The 17,926-nt window shown below is 37.9% G+C and overlaps 1 long non-coding RNA gene across 4 annotated transcripts in view; it reads right to left on the bottom strand.

Moving 5' to 3' along the window:
• LOC141375899 (uncharacterized) overlaps nt 1-17,926 on the bottom strand; it is a 29,962-nt gene that overhangs the window by 11,238 nt on the left and 798 nt on the right. Inside the window, exons 1-4 of one of the 4 annotated variants that reach the window (XR_015498351.1) lie at nt 16,463-16,637; nt 5,905-6,010; nt 2,787-2,872; nt 111-229 (exon numbers count right to left, since the gene is read on the bottom strand). This is a non-coding gene — a long non-coding RNA (uncharacterized LOC141375899). Of the gene's footprint in view, nt 1-110; nt 230-2,786; nt 2,873-5,904; nt 6,011-7,192; nt 7,523-16,462; nt 16,684-17,926 lie in introns of those variants that run through there. The other 3 variants (XR_015498350.1, XR_015498349.1, XR_015498352.1) reach the window with 3 other exon arrangements.

The following is a 17,926-nucleotide window of genomic DNA, read 5'->3' as shown; positions in this document are numbered from 1 at the left end:
TTAAGAGGATCTTATGCTGATGATTGAACGCTGCCGGTTCCACATTAGCCAATGCACGATTCACTAATCGGATGATTCTTAACTCATTATAAATCACCAGATTTCCTTACCTCATTCATCTTTGACTTGAAGAATCCACCCGTCCACCCCAACTCCTCCTTTTCTTTTCCTCGATTGGGCGGCACGGCGGCCCTCTGGTTTGCACTGTTCCCTCACAGTAAAAACATCACTGGTCCAAGTCTCTAACAGGCCAGTCGACATTTCTGTGTAGAGTTTACATGTTCTTCCTGTGCTTGCATGGGTTTCCCCTGGATTCTTCGGTTTCCTCCCGCAGTCCAAAAACTTGCGACATAAGTAAATTGACCAAACCATATTAGCGATATAAACGAGCTCTTAATAAGCAGTACATCTCTCTGTAGCAATCTTTAATTTGTCATTAGCCATAGCAGGGGAGTTCTCAAAACCTTCCTGAACTCAAACTCTTCTCTCGTCCTGCAAATGGGAGGGAGCCCCAGGCTTGAGGATCTTATGAGCTCATGGCTCTTTCCTGGGACAGCATGCCAAACAAGCTCTATGTTCAATAATCAGTGTGACCTCTTGAAATTAGATGTTTTACCCCAAAGTTGGATTTGTCCACATTTGTCCCAACATTGGGTACGACAACCCAGCATTTTTTAGCAAAGTATGTATAATGTGTGAGTGGCAGTCCAGGTATAGTACAGTCATGATGTGGGAGTTAGTATGTAGACTCAGTCAAACAAATCTAACCCAACCCTCGCCTTCTGAGTAGCATTATAGAGCTGGACGGCCCTCGGGACAAAGACCTCTTCAATTTATCCGTTGAGCATGTCAGAGACAGTCTCCTGGCACTGAACATGCTTTTCTGTTCTGGGAATGTACTGTGAAGGGTGTGATGGTCATTGCTCATTATTAATAGTAGCCTGTTCATGGTCCTCAAAGGGTATGCTTTGCCGGTTGATTGCTGAACCCCCTTTTGCCTTAAGAAATGCCTTAATTCTTCATGGCCTATAGGTTCAACAAGGAGCTGGAAACATTCCTTAGATATTTTTGGTCTATACTGATCCATACTGACAGCATCACACAGTTGCTGCACATTTGTCTGCCTGACACTTGTGATGCAAATCTCTCATGCCCCTACATCCTAAAAGTGCTCTATTGGAATCCTTTTTAGTAGGCCATATGTTCAAGAAACCAGAAAACTGTGTTATTCTGCTAGAAGTTTTCATTACTAGGTGTCTTAAAGAGGTGGACATGATTGCAACAATGCTTAGGTTGTCTGTGGAGGTGTTTAAATGAGGCACAGTTAGTATAAAGTGATCAAAAAACTTTCCTGCACTATTACACTAGCACCAGTAGCCTGATCTATCAATACAAGGCAGAGTAGATCCATACTATTCTATACTTATATTTCCACCTGGGGATCATCATTTCCAGATCCTTAGAGACTATGCAGTGCCATTGATGCAATCCAAAACCTGTGAGGAGATGATTGCAAGGTATCCATAATTCTGGGCCAGGTCTTATCCCGAGCTGATGCTGTGGTCATCATGGAGGAATGGAGTGCATGAGACTGATCCTGCATTGATCCGGTGGGCCAGCATGACCTCCCACTGGTGCCCTAGTCACACCTGCAGCTTCTCCAAGATGGACGTCCAGCTTCTCTAGCCTCTGGCCCCCAGACTGCAGCTCCACACAGGAAGTTCGGCCAGAAGAACAATGGTCATGCCCAACAGAGCCAAGTCTCTCGAGGTTTCTTTTTCCCTTCACTTTGTCAATTGGTAAAGTTTTTTATCCTCGCCACTGTGACCACTGGCTTGCTTGGATCGGGACTTGTGGAGCTGTGCTTTGGTGGATTTGCTCTATACAGTGTTTGAACTTTCAGCAGTGAAATTTAAACCACACTGGACTAAACTAAACTGAACTTCATCTCTGAAATCTGGACTTTACTAGAACTACAGTACGTTAAACTGCTCTGACACAATTTACATTGGAAAAGCACTATATAAATAAACATGAATTGAATTGAACATTCTGTTATTTATACTAAATTCTGACTCCAAATTATGAAGGTTGCGGAAGGAATAGAGACTTATCAGACCAGGCAACCTGTTCGTTTTCAAATTTTGTTCAGCCCATGTGAATTGTGTCCTCTGTTGTAGTATCCTACTGTAATAATTTGGCCAAAGTCTCACTAGTGTGCTCTTCTTTTGCTGCTGTAGCTCATCTGCTTCAAGGTTAAATGTGTGGTGTGTTCAGAGATGCTCTTCCAGAGAGATTGGTTTTAGTGTGGATATTTGAGTTAATATCAGCTGAATTGGTCTGGCCATTCACCTCCGATATCTGAAATCAACAGTGCATTTTATCTCAAGAAAATCCAGCACAGGCAGCTCAAAGAAACCGAAAAGCCTTCATCTAAAAACTGTTGCAACTGAGCTTGATTCTAATGAAATTACGGTCAGATTGCAAGGGGTGGTGCAGACCTTTTCTAATCTGATCAAGAGGACACATAAACACTTGCTCCGAGTGAAAGCCTTAAATGTAAAACTGCTGTGCATGTGCAGTGATGTAGAAATGATGTCATGACATGTGACGCTTTATGTTAGATAACACATATCTTTTTTTAAAGCAGACATGTGTGGGGTTCACAGGTGCATAACTGAATTCAGAAAATAATACTGAAGTTATACAAACAAACTAAACTCTGACTTGGACAGTGGTTATCACTATTGCCTCACAGCAAGAGCATCTCTGGTTCTAGTCCTTACCAAGCCAGCTGATGTTTCTGTGCGGAGTTTACACATTCTCCCTTTGCTCACGTGGGTTTCCCCCGGGTTCCCTGGTTTCCTCCCACCTTTCAAAAAACATGCAACCTCAGTTAATAGACTAATCCAAATCAGCACCGTAGACATGCTCCTAGTAAATAGTTGTCTCTTAAGAGCAATCACTATCTGTTCATTAGCTACTATGGCAGGGGAGTTCTCGAGATCTTCTTGAGCTCAAACTCCACTCTTGCCTTGCAAATGGGAGGGAGCCCCAGACTCAAGGATCTTATGCCCAGATAGCCCAAATATGGGCCACTTTAGGCAGTTATGTAGCACTGGTGGTATTCCTTCAGTCCAGGCAAAATGAATGTGAGCCTGAAGTGGCCCACTTGTACGATGACAAATGGGGGACAAAGATTCAAATTCATATATAGGCAAATTAAGGCAAAGATTTGGCACTTATGGCAAAATGTAATCTGAATGTGAGCCTAATGTAGCCTAACGTGGAAAATGACAAAATTGGCCCAAATGATAGAGGACAAATGTGGGTCACAGTTGGCAAAAATGTGGCATAGTCATTTAAGGGTAATCTGGGTCTAAAGTGGCTCACACGTGTAGGTGCAAATGTGGCCCAGTTATCTTAAGATATATGTGGGCCACTTTTGGTGAATATTTGGCACAGTAAGCTCTGGCTATTGTGGCCGTGAGCCTAATGTGGCCCAGAGAAAATATGGCAAATGTAGCTCTGTTATTTTAAAACATATGTGTGCCACTTTTGGCAAATTTTTGGCACAGCAAACTCTGGCTAATGCAGCTGTTAGCCCATAGTGGCCCAGAAAAGATATGGCAAATGTGGCCCAGTTATCTTAAAATATATGTGGGCCACTTTTCGTGAATATTTGGCACAGTTAGCTATGGCTAGTGTGGATTTGAGTCTATAGTGGCCCAGAGAAGATATGACAAATGTGGCCCAGTTATCCTAAAACAAATGTGGGCCACTTTTGGCAAATATTTGGCACAGTTAGCTCTGGCTAATGTGGCTGTGAGCCTAAAGCGGGCCAGAGAAGATATGGCAAATGAGGCCTAGTTATCTTAAAATATATGTGGACCACATAGACTAAAGTCACCATCATGGAGAAAAGTGTTTGCTTAAGTTGGTCCCATAGCCTTGAACCTCTTAACATAAATTTTCTTTTGGGCTGCTGTAAGAACTTTGCTTGAAAAGTATATTCATTACAGCAAATGAGCCAAGTAAAAAAATATCAAAAACAATAAAATTAAATGAGGCACAATCTGTGATGAATTAATATAATTTACTGATGTTAACCAATGTTTAATCCATTATTAGAAGTAACATAATAACATGCGTGCATGTGCCACATAATTATGAAGGTTTATAAGCAAACAAAAATTCTATGGATCAACTTCCGCTCACAGAGAGATCAATAATCAGTGTATGAACTTCAGCAATGGTGACAATTAACAAAGTGACCAAAACATCACAAACAGGATACTAAATGAGGTAAAATCAACAACATCAACATAAACAGCAGAATCAACAGCAAATAATGAATCTGGAGCATCAATGGGCTATAGAATGTATTCATACTGCAATGCATGCTGGGATTTTTGTACTTTGCCACACCCAGTAAGTGTAAGGTGTAGGCCAGATCTGGGCCAGAATAAATGCTAACTGTGGCCCAGTAAGTTAAAAACAAAGTAAGTTCTGGTTCATTTGGTTGAATTTTGGCTGATATGTGATATTGCTTTGGCTTATTTGTGGCCCAGATCTGACAAACAAGAGCAGACTGCCCTAGAGCCATCATTCCATTCAGTATATGGTCCAGATAAAAGTGTCTGGTGTGGGCCGGATATGAGCCTTAACAAAAGCAAACTGTGGCTCAGAATAGGGTCAGTTCTGGTTCATTTGGTTAAATTCTGGCTGATATGTGATTTTGCTATGGCTTAATTGTGGCCCAGATCTGGCATACAGGAGCGGACCGCAGAAATGCCATCATTCCATGCGGTATGTGGGCAGGATGTAAGTGTCTGGTGTAGACCGGATTTGAGCAACATGAATTTTGCTAGCTGGGTGAGCTCAGGGCTCCCTTCCAGGACAGCATGTCAAACAAGCTAAGTGAACTCTTGAACTAGTATGGAAGTATGTGATTTCGGACTCAGCCTTAGTGTTTTATTCATAATTATTCATAATAATCTTTTTTAAAGAGTCATGTATAGTTATAAAATTCATTGTTAACATAAATATTAATATATAATATAATATAGTTTTTTTCAAAATTCAATTCTCTCTCTCTCTCTCTCTTAGTTTTCTAACATACTTTCTTCCTCTTGATTAAACAAACTACTTATGTAAGTTTTTATTTCATGTTTACATCCTTGCTTTTTGATAATGCTGCTGTAAAATGTTATTGCCCAGCCTAATCCTGCTGTCAAACCAAGTCTTCTCTTGTGTTTAAGGATAAACAGACGCCAGCAGCTTTCATCATGTACCTGCACACACTCAGAAACGTAACGACAGACACAAAGAGTGTGTAAGTTGCTAATACAATGTGTCAGGCCTCACTGAACACCAGACTTAACAATGGAGCCTCTCATTTATCTAAACACAGAGGCCATCTTTGAGCAGAGGTTTGCTGAATGACACAAACTCATGAGAGAAAAACACACACAATGACAGAACAGTTTTGGGGTCAGACGGAGCACAGATGTCTTTGAGAACGTGTATCACATTAGCTTCTGGATTCTCCTCGCGTGTGAATGTTATGCAACTGTCAATAAGACATATGAGGGTGATGTCTACACTGGGAATTCCTGCTTTTTCTTTTGTGGTTTTCCCAGATCAATCACATTATGATGTTTGGCATCAGATCAAGTCTAAACTAAGCCAGATGGGTCTTTTTCCCCCCCATCTTTTTGATATCGTAGATTCATTATTTGTGTTCAGTCAGAATCATCTGTTTGGCCTCCCCGTTGTGACACATTCTTGTCTGAGGGTGAAGTTTGACCTTCTTTCCGCTCTGAAACACGCTTGTTTGCTGTCATAGCTTTTTTCCGTTCATAAAAGCATAATCTTGGAACTGCTGTGAAACTTTTTACCTACTTTTCTCTCATCTCCTCTCGTTCCCTCTTTGTTCACCCCTGTGGTTTGGACTCTTTTGATGTTTAATGTGGTTTCTCCTCCTCCTCGGTTTAAGCAGTAATGAATGCTGGGAGAAAAAAAGAAAGCATTAGCCTATGGATGAACACAGAGGAGACATTCACTAGAAGTGTGGGTCAAAGAAAAGAGGCATAAAATTGTGAGATACATCTCTAAATTGTATGTATTTGTTCATCCTTTTTTTCCCTGACCAAAAAAAAGGCAAAATATATAATAATATACAGTTAAGGTCAGAATTTTTAGCCTCCCTTTGATTTTTTTCTTTTTTTTTTTCCAAATGATGTTTAACAGAGCAAGTAAATTTTTACAGTATGTCTGATAATATTTTTTCTTCTGGAGAAAGTCTTATTTGATTTATTTCAGGTCAAAATTAGGTCAGGTCTTAAGGTCAAAATTATTAGCCCCTTTCAGCAATTTTTTTTCTATAATCTACAGAACAAACCATCATTATACAATAACTTGCCTAATTACCCTAACCTGCCTAGTTAACCTGATTAACCTAGTTAGGCCTTTAAAAGTGACTTTAAGCTGTATAGAAGTGTCTTGAAAAATATCTAGTCAAATATTATGTACTGTCATAATCTCAAAGATAAAATAAATCAGTTATTAGACATGAGTTATTAAAACTATTATGATTAGAAATGTGATTAAAAAAATCTCTCTGTTAAACAGAAATTTCGGGAAAAAATAAACAGGGGGGCTAATAATTATGACTTTAAGTATATGCTACTTTTACCTTGATTTCTCGTTGACACTGTCTTAAATTCAATTCAGTGCAACAATAAATTATATATTTAAATAAATAGTCAGGTATTAAGAACAAGAATCATTTAATTAGATTGGACGAACATACTTTTTAAATACTTAAAGAATCCCTAGAGATATGGATAAGCAAAATGTTATTTCAGCGAAGTGTAAATATACAGTTGAAGTCAAAATGATTAGCAATCCAATATGACATTTTTAATATTTTTGTGCTGATTAATGGAGAGATTTTTCAAAACATTTTTAACTCATTGGTTTGACTAATTTCTAATAATTAGTTACTTTTGTCTTTGTCAAGCTGACAATACATAATTTTTCATCAGATTTTTGCTAGATAATTTTTTACTTTTTGATTTAGTGGCTAATTTGTATTAATTTGTACATTTTTAGAATGATTTGCTTATCCCCTGTTGTGGCAATTTTCTCTAAGGAGGTTCTCTCAGTGGTCAAGAAGACAAATTCTTACCCAGAGTGTCTTTTAAAGTTTTATTCTTTGCAAAGAAGGCCACACAATCAGCAACACAGGTTGCTGCAGAGAGTGAGACGCGGAAACAGAGTGCATTCTCTTTTTATCTACAGTAGTTTGTAATACCCACAAGGTCATCAGTGATATACAGGAAGTATCACAGTTACATCAGCGCTCAACTTCAAATTTGACCATCTCCTGTACATTTCAGTCTATTTACATTTACCTCCCATCCTAAACATATTTGTTAAATTACCATTTACTTACCTGGTACTTACCTAGATCTTGTCTGGTAATAAACAGATGTTGAAGTGGTCACACTTGGTCTAACTTAAACAGCACATTCATGTAAGAATAAAAAAAAAACAGACCTTAATAATTTGTGTAAAACGTATATAAAGTAGTATATAAAATGAATATAAGATGAATAAAATTAATTTCCAACACATCCCCCAATAATGGTAGGGTTAGGGGTAGGTTTTGGAAACACACCTCTTTTAAAAATTGTACATTTTCATATGGATTCACTCGTATGAATTCAAATGAATTAGCCGCTTTTCTGACAACACATAAAATATTTATATTTCCCCATGGGATCAAGCTGATTATGAGAGGCAGAATCATCATCTTTACAATCAGATTGTTCAATTTATTATTAGAATTTAAATGAAATAATGTAAACATCAGGCAGGTAGATTCATTCATTCATTTTCTTTTTGGCTTAGTCGCTTTATTACTCTGGGGTTGCCACAGCGGAATGAACCGCCTAGACATGTAGACAAATATAAAAATTTGGGTGTAGACAACGAGTCTAGGTAAATGAGTCTGTCTGTGTGTCTAAAAACAAAGTTTATAAAACAGATTAAAATCTGTTCAAAGAAAGTAGGAAAGCTTCTTGAGAAATTATATGACAGTTTGTATTACAAGAATCCCTGGCTGGCTGGCAAGGAACATAATTTCTTACCCTAGTCATGTGTTGAATCGTGAATTTATACTATTAAAGTCTAACCGTTGATTAAAGAGAAACTAAAATAGTCATTTGTACAATCATTCTGAATAAAATTCATGTAAAATTATAATTCAGTCATTCATTCATTCTCTTTTCGGCTTAGTCACTTTATTAATCAGGGGTCGCCACAGCGGAATGAACCGCCAACTTATCCAGCACATGTTTTACGCAGCGGATGCCCTTTCGCTACAGCTTAAAAGTGACATTTAAAGGCTTAACTAATTAGGTTTACTAGGCAGGTTAGGGTAATTAGGCAAGTTATTGTATAATTATGGTTTGTTCTGTAGACTATCAAAAAATATATAGCTGAAAGGGGCTAATAATTTTGACCTTAAAATGGTTTTAAAAAAATTTAAAACTGCTTTTATTCTAGCCAAAATTTTAAAAAAATAAGACTTTCTCCAGAAATAAAAAAAACAACATTGTCAGACATACTGTGAAAATTTCCTTGCTCTGTTAAACATCATTTGGGAAATATTAAAAACAGAACTTCAATTCAATTGGCTTCAATTGTGCATAATCAAAAATCTTTTTTTTTATTTATTTATTTATTTTTTTTGAGTGCACATAAAAAGTAACATTCAAGTCCAATCCACATAAACATTTTATCTTTACACTGGTGGCTGTTATCTTTCATTCATAAAATCATATTTGGAACCAGATGCTGTCTATTGTAGTATCTAAGCTTGTATGGCAAGTCAGACCTGCCCCATGATATTTCCCTGGGTGAGATAGATTTTTAGACAGCGTTAATTAAAGTGCTATTCAGACAAATCCTGCAACCAAAGACTGATTTGGACGATATCCATATTAATGGAGAGGAGCAGCAATACACACAGCTGATGTTGATGATCCTGCTGCACAAAGTAAAGTGTGTTGTTGAATGAGTGGTCACACCCAGAGACGACCAAACCTGTCCTGTCAATTCAGATCGCACAAAGACTGAAGTGGCCCCCCCATTCAAAACCCACAAAAGACAACTAAACTTGTTTTCATTGACGTTCATTCAAGTTCAGTGGAGATTTCCCAAGCAGAGTCTCATTGTGTGTGTTTGTATGTCTGTATGTGTGGATTATAAAAGGTAATGTATAGAACCATTAAGCAGAATAATAATACTTCAGCCAGTTCCTTTTGTGTTTCGCAGAAAGAAAGAAAAACAAATGTATATTGGACTGAAGTGACGTAAACTGAGACCGGATGATTGTAATATTACAATCAGTATATTTCAGCAGCTTTACTGAACATTAACAAAAGTCAGACAAGATACAAGAATCATAAAAGAAGACAAAGTAAATTAGGGAACATAGAAACTTAATAAAAATAAAAGTGGCAAGGTTTTCGTGAAGGTTTCAGTACAGCAATTTAGAAAATGTTTTCAGCACTGAGAAATTTAAAGAAATTTTAAAAAAAGCAAGGTTTGCAGTCTGTTTGTTTGTTTAAAATAAGTAATATATATATATATATATATATATATATATATATATATATATATATATATATATATATATATATTTTTTTTTTTTTTTTTTTTTTTTTTTTTTTTTACAGTATACCATTAAAACAGAATCTGTACTTTTTTTTTACTGTAGATATACTATTAAAACCAACCCAATATCATGGCATTTCATAACTTTTTGAATTAGTGGCTAATTTGAATGAATTTGTATGATCTAATTCGTACAATTTAGTATGATTTGCTCATCATCCAATGATGGTTGGGGTTAGGGGTGGGGTTAGATGCCATGCCTTATTTTTAAAATCTTACATTTTCATAAGACTGAACTTGTACGAATTCATACGAATTAGCCACTAAACTGACAAGTAAAAAAGTAAAAATGTAAAGTAAAATACTTACGTTTCCTCGTGAGATCTGGCTAATTAAAACACAGAATATTTTCACTTTTTTACTGTTGATATTCCCTTAAAAACACAGAAAATAACCGTTTTAATATAAAAACCCCTAAATTCTTATAAAATGTTTCTTTTTTTACAGTAGTTGAACAGACAAAAAAACAGATTTTTTTATGTGAAGTTAATAAATTTGATGTTTTTAATTAATGGAAAAGTTTGTGTAAAGATCTGCCAGTACATTTTGCCATTTTTTTATGGATTTTTTTAAGAGTGCAGAGAAGTTGTCATATTTGGAAAATATGCAGTGATCAAATATAAAAGCCATGAGCAAATTTTATTTAACTTTAAGAATTTTTTTTGACTATATCTTATGTATTTAATAAAGTAAAACCTGTTGATGAAATAATGATAAGAAATACAAAGGAGGGTAACACTTTATTTTGATGGTCCATTTGAGTATTAGTAGACTGCTTAATATCTGCTGATACTGCTCCTTCAACAGACATTTAACTGACTATAAGAAACTTTGAAAGTACATGTCAACTTACACTAACCCTAACCCCAACCTAACAGTCTACTTATAATCTAACAAAACAAAAACCAAACCGTCAATAACTGTCTGGTTTAGCTCAGCCACCAATTTTGACCTTCGAAGACTACTTCTAAAAGTTCGGACTGCTGAGCAAATCACTTGTACAACCAGGGCCGGAGTGGGACTCCTTTTCAGCCCTGGAGTTTCAAGCCTTAGACCGGCCCACCTCAGTTCACGACTGACTATATTAAAATAAGGTCATTTCCAAATCAGTTTCTAATGACACTATCACGTCTTTTTTTGAGAAAACAGCTGCTTTAGAAATTCAAATGTTCAACAACCCTAACAGTATTATATGTCTTAACAATAAATAAATGACAAGGATTGAACCCGGGTCAGCAACATCGTAACCTAACGTGCTAACCACTGGACCACAATCTATACACAGAATAGTGACTCATCTGGCTCATTAACCTGCAGGCTGCATCACGAAGCTGTGAGAAAATAGATAAAAAGAGTAGAGCTGCGGTAAAATAATGAATAAAAAGGCTGTGGTCAAATAAATAAATAAATAAATTTTAAAAATGTGACTGCGGAGAGCAACAGATTTTGGAGCTGGGGAAACCGGCCCTCACGGCCAAAAAACAGACCGGGCAACCGGGAATTCTCCCGGTCCTCCCGATTAGCCAATCCGGGCCTGTGTACAACCCTCGACCCTACAGAGCACTGTGCACCAGAACAGCCCGACACAGAAACAGTTTCTTCCATCAGGCAATCCATCTTATGAACATTCATTCATTCATTTTCTTGTCAGCTTAGTCCCTTTATTAATCCGGGGTCGCCACAGCAAAATAAACCACCAATTTATCCAGCAAGTTTTTACGCAGCGGATGCCCTTCCAGCCGCAACCCATCTCTGAGAAACATCCACACACACTTTTACACACACACACACACACACACAATTTGGCCTACCCAATTTACCTGTACCGTATGTCTTTGGACAGTGGGGGAAACCGGAACACCCGAAGGAAACCCACGTGAAAGCAGCGAGAACATGCAAACTCTACACAGAAACGCCAACTGAGCCAAGGTTCGAACCAGTGACCTTATTGCTGTGAGGCAACAGCACTACCTACTGCACCACTGCCTCGCCCCATCTCATGAACACTTTATGCACAAAAAGTTACAATATTGTATCTGCAGGTTTTAAAACCCAGGAGGTACATTTTGATTTCCCATGGTACAAATCATGTCCTTAAAGGTAAAAACTGCAATGGTACAAATGTGTGTCTTTAGGTAAAATTCTGTCCCATAAAAAAGTACTGCCCCAGTGACAAGGGTTTGTACCTTCTTTGGTACAACATAGCATCATTTTTTTTCTGAGATTGTTTCAGGTAAAGGTCTTACTGATTCTGATATTGCTATAATTCTCTAATCAGTAAACTGCTGATGAATTCATTATGAACTAGTGGGTAACAATACTGACAATTCTAAATATATTTATCAAAGTTTTTGAAATTCAAAGATCATTGTATAAAATATTTGTAAAGCTTAAAGCTGACCTAACGTCAAAATGTGATTTGATTTTTGATTTTTTTTTTGGTCCCTAAAAAAAATCTGGAAAAAAGTATATGCTATGATTGTTACAATCCTAAAAAAAAATCCTAAGGAATTTTTATTTATCTCCTATGGGTAAAAAAGGGTAAAAGATCTGAACTTAAAATAATAATCAATGAAAGCAAGTAATTTAAATATATATAATATATATTTATACAAGTAATTTTATTATATATATATATATATATATATATATATATATATATATATATATATATATATATATATATATATATATATATATATATATATATGATTAAAAAGTAGAACACCGAAACAAACAAATGACCCGTTACTGTACAGCATTATATGTCTATACGGGCCTGTGTATTTCCATTGATTATATTTGTTTACTCACTGACCAACTGTTGGCATTGTGCATCGAGTGGTCTCGCCACTAAAGGAGGAACCCAGTGCAGTGAGCGTAACCATCCATAATATAAAACCACATAAATTCTCCGGTAATAACTCGATATGACATGTAACATCCTCGTTTTGATAGACGTCTTCAAACATTCAGCCCAAATGCTCCAGAGAGACCTAAGACATTTTAATTTTTCCCTGTGATTTTTAACAGGTAATTCACCTTTATTTAAGGATGTTGCATATTATTCGGTGACCTTAATTAAAAGGAAAGTGTTAAGTGTTTCAGCACATAAGAGCAAATAATATATAACCTATATTTTGTTACGCTCAGCAGCTATCCTCTAATAAAGCTCTAGATTTAAAATTTCATTTTTAAATTTTACCACGTCATATAGAAGCATAAACACTTGTTTGAGGACACAGAAGTTTTCCCCAATCTGTTTGTAAAGTGGCGCTGCGCAGGACTGGATGACAGAAAAGGATGTAGTTTCTGCTTTTCACAAAACATTGCTCTGTTTGCACGATTTGATTAATATCATTGTATCTAAATACTGTATAAATAATGTTTCAAAACTCCTCCGGTGTTTATTGTTTTTAGAAAATATCTAAAATCTTTTTTTTTCGGATAGGCCTTTCTAAAACGAAAATTCATTATGGCTTTAAAACGGTTTAATTTATGTGTTTTATATACCTACATTTTTATAGCTAGCTTTTGTTTTTTTATATGGGTTTATTTATTTAATGTGATTTTTTTTATTATATTCGATATTTGTTATTCTTTAAAGGGCACATTTTAAAATTATTATTATGTATTAAAAAAGTGTTAATTTGGGGGCGTGTACACAGCTCGCTGTTTTAGGGGTGTGTTGCTTCACATGAAAATCAGTTTCAAATTCCCGCCCAACGTAACAAAGGGGCGGAGCCAAGAGCTCCCCTGCTCGGTGTTTGGCAACAGACAGGCAGAGAGAAGCAGCATGAGTGAGAGGACCAGCATTCAGCCGTACATGTATGCCTCAGACACAGACCAAGCAGAGAGTAAACAATCATTTGTGTCTTTGTATAGTTTTACAGCCAACAGTAAGCTAGATTAAAGTTCCGAGCTTGTACACAGAGACTAATAACCACGCACACTGAATTAACTTTGACTGAGGCACCGGATGACCCGCTTAGAGCCGAGACACGGCATGCCAGACACAGACATTCGCATGTTATTAAAAATCAAACTATTCAGATGGAGCTCTGTGGCGCAGCAGAAACATGAAGTGTCCCGAATCCTGGCTTGGCACCGCGGACAGCCACCCACTTGAAGCGTTGTTGTGTGTACCCTGATAGAAACCTATGCTTAGATTTCTAGCGTTGCCGATCGGCACTTCTTGTGTGCGACCTGCAGGGAAGTTTTTTTTTTTTTTTTCCAATGGAGCGACACTCACGGGAGGCAATGCGCTCGCACTTTCAGCTGCACCTGGTTAAGATCACACTCACAGGAAGCTTCTGTGCATACCTGTCAACATTGGGATGTGAAAATAAGGGATATGCCCACCATAATAAGGGATTCCTCACGTTTAAGAGCAAGGGGTGACCCCTGGTGGTTTGGCGGTATGGGTTGCGTATAGGGAGGCTTGGCTGTTCAGAGAAAGACTGAAAATATGGGAGAAATACGGGAAAATACCTTTACGGTATAATACCGTGATAGAACTGTAAAATACAGGAGAATCCCGGGAAAAAGGGGAGGATTGACAGGTATGCTTCAGTGACCTCGAGAAATGCAAGCGGCTGAAGTTTAAAGGGCCATGAAACCCCCTCGTTTCAGCAGGGTGTTTTCACACCTCTACTTTGGAAAAAGTCAGAAAAGTGGGCGTGTCCAGCTCTGTTTAGGGGGGAGTGTTGGAGGAAGAAAAGCGGCTTGGTATGGGAGTGTCTATTTGGGCGCGCTGAATTTCAGAGTCAAAACACACACCCACAGCGGACAATGTGACTGTGTTTACATGGACATCTGTAGTCGAATTATTTGCCAAATTATTAAATGGTGGACTTTAACTGCAGTTTGGCTCTTTCATTCAGGGAATTCATTAATGTCCCTCCCGACAAACGAGATTTTTGATTCGAGGCGCTGCTCTAAGCGTGTATTTTTCATGCAATGTTTGATACCGCACGGCGAATGAGAGAAAAAAAACTCAGCATTTCCCGGAAACTTAGATGCACACGGCAGGTAGCGTCAGAAAGCCGCGTGTGTTATTCCGGTCACAAAATCCAACACGAGGTTATAGTTTGGTTGTAACTGTTAGTGCTAACTATTGCACTCGGTGCAATAGTTTGTTTGATACGAATAAAATACGAACTGAATAAACAAAGAGCACTGGTCGCCCACTTACCAAATCTGTAGAGACAGGACAATCACCAGCAACTAGAGCCGCGTCTTTATTTAGAGGAGACTACAATCTGGATCTCAGCGTTTGCAGATGAGAACAGCTCTCAGGTAAACAATAATCCTCCTTAGACACGTAAGTTATTGTTGTCGAGCGTCGCGTACACTGTTAATCCACACGTGACTCTGAGCTCTCACAGAGAGAAAATGAAAACGAAACTTAACTGCAGCAAACTATAAAAGCAACACTTTACGCTTGTTTTGCCAACACAACGTGGCTTCTTTGCCGTCTACACTGTGACAGTAATGAATATTAATGAGGTTGCACAATAGAGCGCGCTGATTGGTTTGAACCAAGCTTTACTCATGCATTAATGCAACACACTGTAAGACGTAATAAGACTCACTCTGGCACAGACGTCCAGTCTGCACGCTGGAATATACGCTATTATGTCATGACCGTGACGCAGCTTCAAAAATTCGTTTCAAACAGGAAGAACGAATTTGCTTGAAATAACGCAAAAACAACCAATTTACACTTTTTAGTGAAATATAGGTGTCCTAATAGTGTTTTTAGCAGTGTGGGACACATATACGACTGTCAACAGCTCAAAAAATGTGTGACCCTTTAAGATAGACGCAATGAAAAGTACACTAGTTTGCAAACCTACCTACAAACAAAATAAGTTACAAATAATAATTCTGATCATGTGGTGAATGCTGATCTTGTGTTGAGTTCAATGAGCCTTACATCTAAAAATAGAGCAAGGGTGTTTCTTTAGTGACATCGCTTTGACTCACACGCTGAAAATGGCCAACATGAAACAACAAACTGAAGATTAGACGATGCGTGCCTGTCAATCAATATTGGTGGGCGGGGGAACCGCACTCCTACATCAAGTTGTGACCATAGACTGTAAAATATATGGACATAGTATCCGTGACGTCACCCATATGTTTCTAAAGAGCGCAAAAGAAGCCACAAGTAGGCGCGACTAACTGTTGCCATTTTGTTCGCGCGTCATCACACCCACGGCAGGATACCAGACAAGGGCAAAGAGGCAGAGAGTGAGCACAGCTAAAGACACCTGCTGGCATTTTGCTTGGACCTGGCTCAGACACACTTTACTTTGGGAGAACGCTTAAAACTTTATCACCTGTGACTCGTTTGTATTCTGACCACTTTGTTGTATGCAATATCAATAAAGTGTTTAGACTTTTAAAAACACTGGTGTAACACATTTAGTCACTAAACATTGGTCTAATGACGTTTTTCAACAGGAGGAAAACGCGAATTACTTCCAAACACTTCAGATATAGTCTGTGTTAGTTAATGTAAGACTATTGATGAAATCCAGCATAACACTGTATGACAACGCTTCATATGACTGTTCTAGAGCCTACAGCTAATCAATTCGTCAGATTCTGAAGTGCATTACAGCTCTAAATATAAATATAAATAATAAATGATCTTAAATAAAACAAATACATGTATAGAGATGGTATATAAGTATATAACTTTACTCACATGGGAAACGGAGGCCACGTGAATGATTTGAGAGCACAGTTAAGTGCACTCAGCATGCCATGCCATCTAATAAGTGTAGGAAACAAGTCCAAAAGGCAGTTGACTGTGTAAAGCCACATAAAACAACACAGAAATACGATGAATATGCCGAGTTCAGTGGCTAATCTGCAGGATTCAGCTGAGGTGACGTGACAGCGACCAACGAGACCTAGCTGTCACTCAAGTGGCCACTCCCTTAATTATCCAAACTTAATATAACTTAATATAAAGGAAACGGATGAGTTATAAAAAAAAAAACACCCCCCTCACAGTTGTCATGAAGGGTAATATTAGCTGTATTAACCAAAATATTTTTTTGTACCAGGCTGTAAACACCTTTTTTTCTTCTGTAAAGTTGGCCATTCTAACAGTGGGCTCAATTGAAATTTGCTCTATTTTGGAGCCAGGAGCGGCCAGGACTAGCGGAATTTCGGATGAATTGCAGTTTTAGTTACTTCCGTATTGGCTTCCTGAGGGAGAGCGGGAGGTTGCCGCTTGGTTGCGACTGTTTGTCTTCTTATCACCCCAATATGACGGTCTATACACTATACCTACACACGTCTGTCTAAACAGCTTGAAAAGTAGATTTTTCACCATAAGTGCCCTTTAAATGATTTCAATATAGCTTATGCTATTTTATCAAGATATGACAACTATTGTTTTGAGCCTACAAAAGTGGACACGTCATTTGTAAAGTTGTAAAGGCTTTCTGTTGTATCCATATTTTGTATTATCTCCAAAAGAAATAAAAAAAGAAAAAAGCTATTGCCCGGTCTCACACAGGCATCTAAACGCGCACGTATCACGCACAAACCCATTTTAAACTTGACAAAAACTCTCGACAACCTTTTTTTCTGGCTGCTGTGTCTTTAAAATGGTGTAAAGATTATTATGCGTTATTGAAACATCAAGCAGGACGCAGCAACTAAGGAAATGCCCTTATTTTATGCAACAGCCGTACATTTAAAAGGGAAACATAAGAGCGATCATAAGCAAAAAGACCCTTAGCCTCTAAGGTCTTTTATGGAATAGCCTATCTTAAACTGACCAGCTATATGTTTTCTTTCCCTTGTTTATTTATTTGCTTGCCGCATGTACTTGTGTGCGATCGGAAAACTAGTGTGATGATGGCATGCCATCTTTACCAAACTCGGGCAAAGTCTGCCTCTCCTTTCACTCCGCCTCAAAGCCCCAGCTGGCCCTCTTTGGCCCAAGGTATTTGGCGGGACGAAAAAGGCAGGCCGCTGGCCCTGAGGAAGTCCTGTTTTGGCCCGATAAGGCCCTGGAAGTGACAGTGAAAACGCTACTGGCCTTTGCTCGCTCGCTTTAGGCACGATAGTGAAAACGTGGCTAATTATTTACTTTTTCATGTTTGTTTTTACATATCTTTGGATATGTGCATGATTTTTTGAGGATCTTTTGGTC

This window comes from Danio rerio, chromosome 8 (assembly GCF_052040795.2).
Source record: "Danio rerio strain M-AB ecotype USA chromosome 8, GRCz13ab, whole genome shotgun sequence".
NCBI classification, from domain to species: domain Eukaryota; kingdom Metazoa; phylum Chordata; class Actinopteri; order Cypriniformes; family Danionidae; genus Danio; species Danio rerio.
Note: the sequence above shows the minus strand (reverse complement) of the source record. Positions and strands in the feature narration are given on the sequence as shown.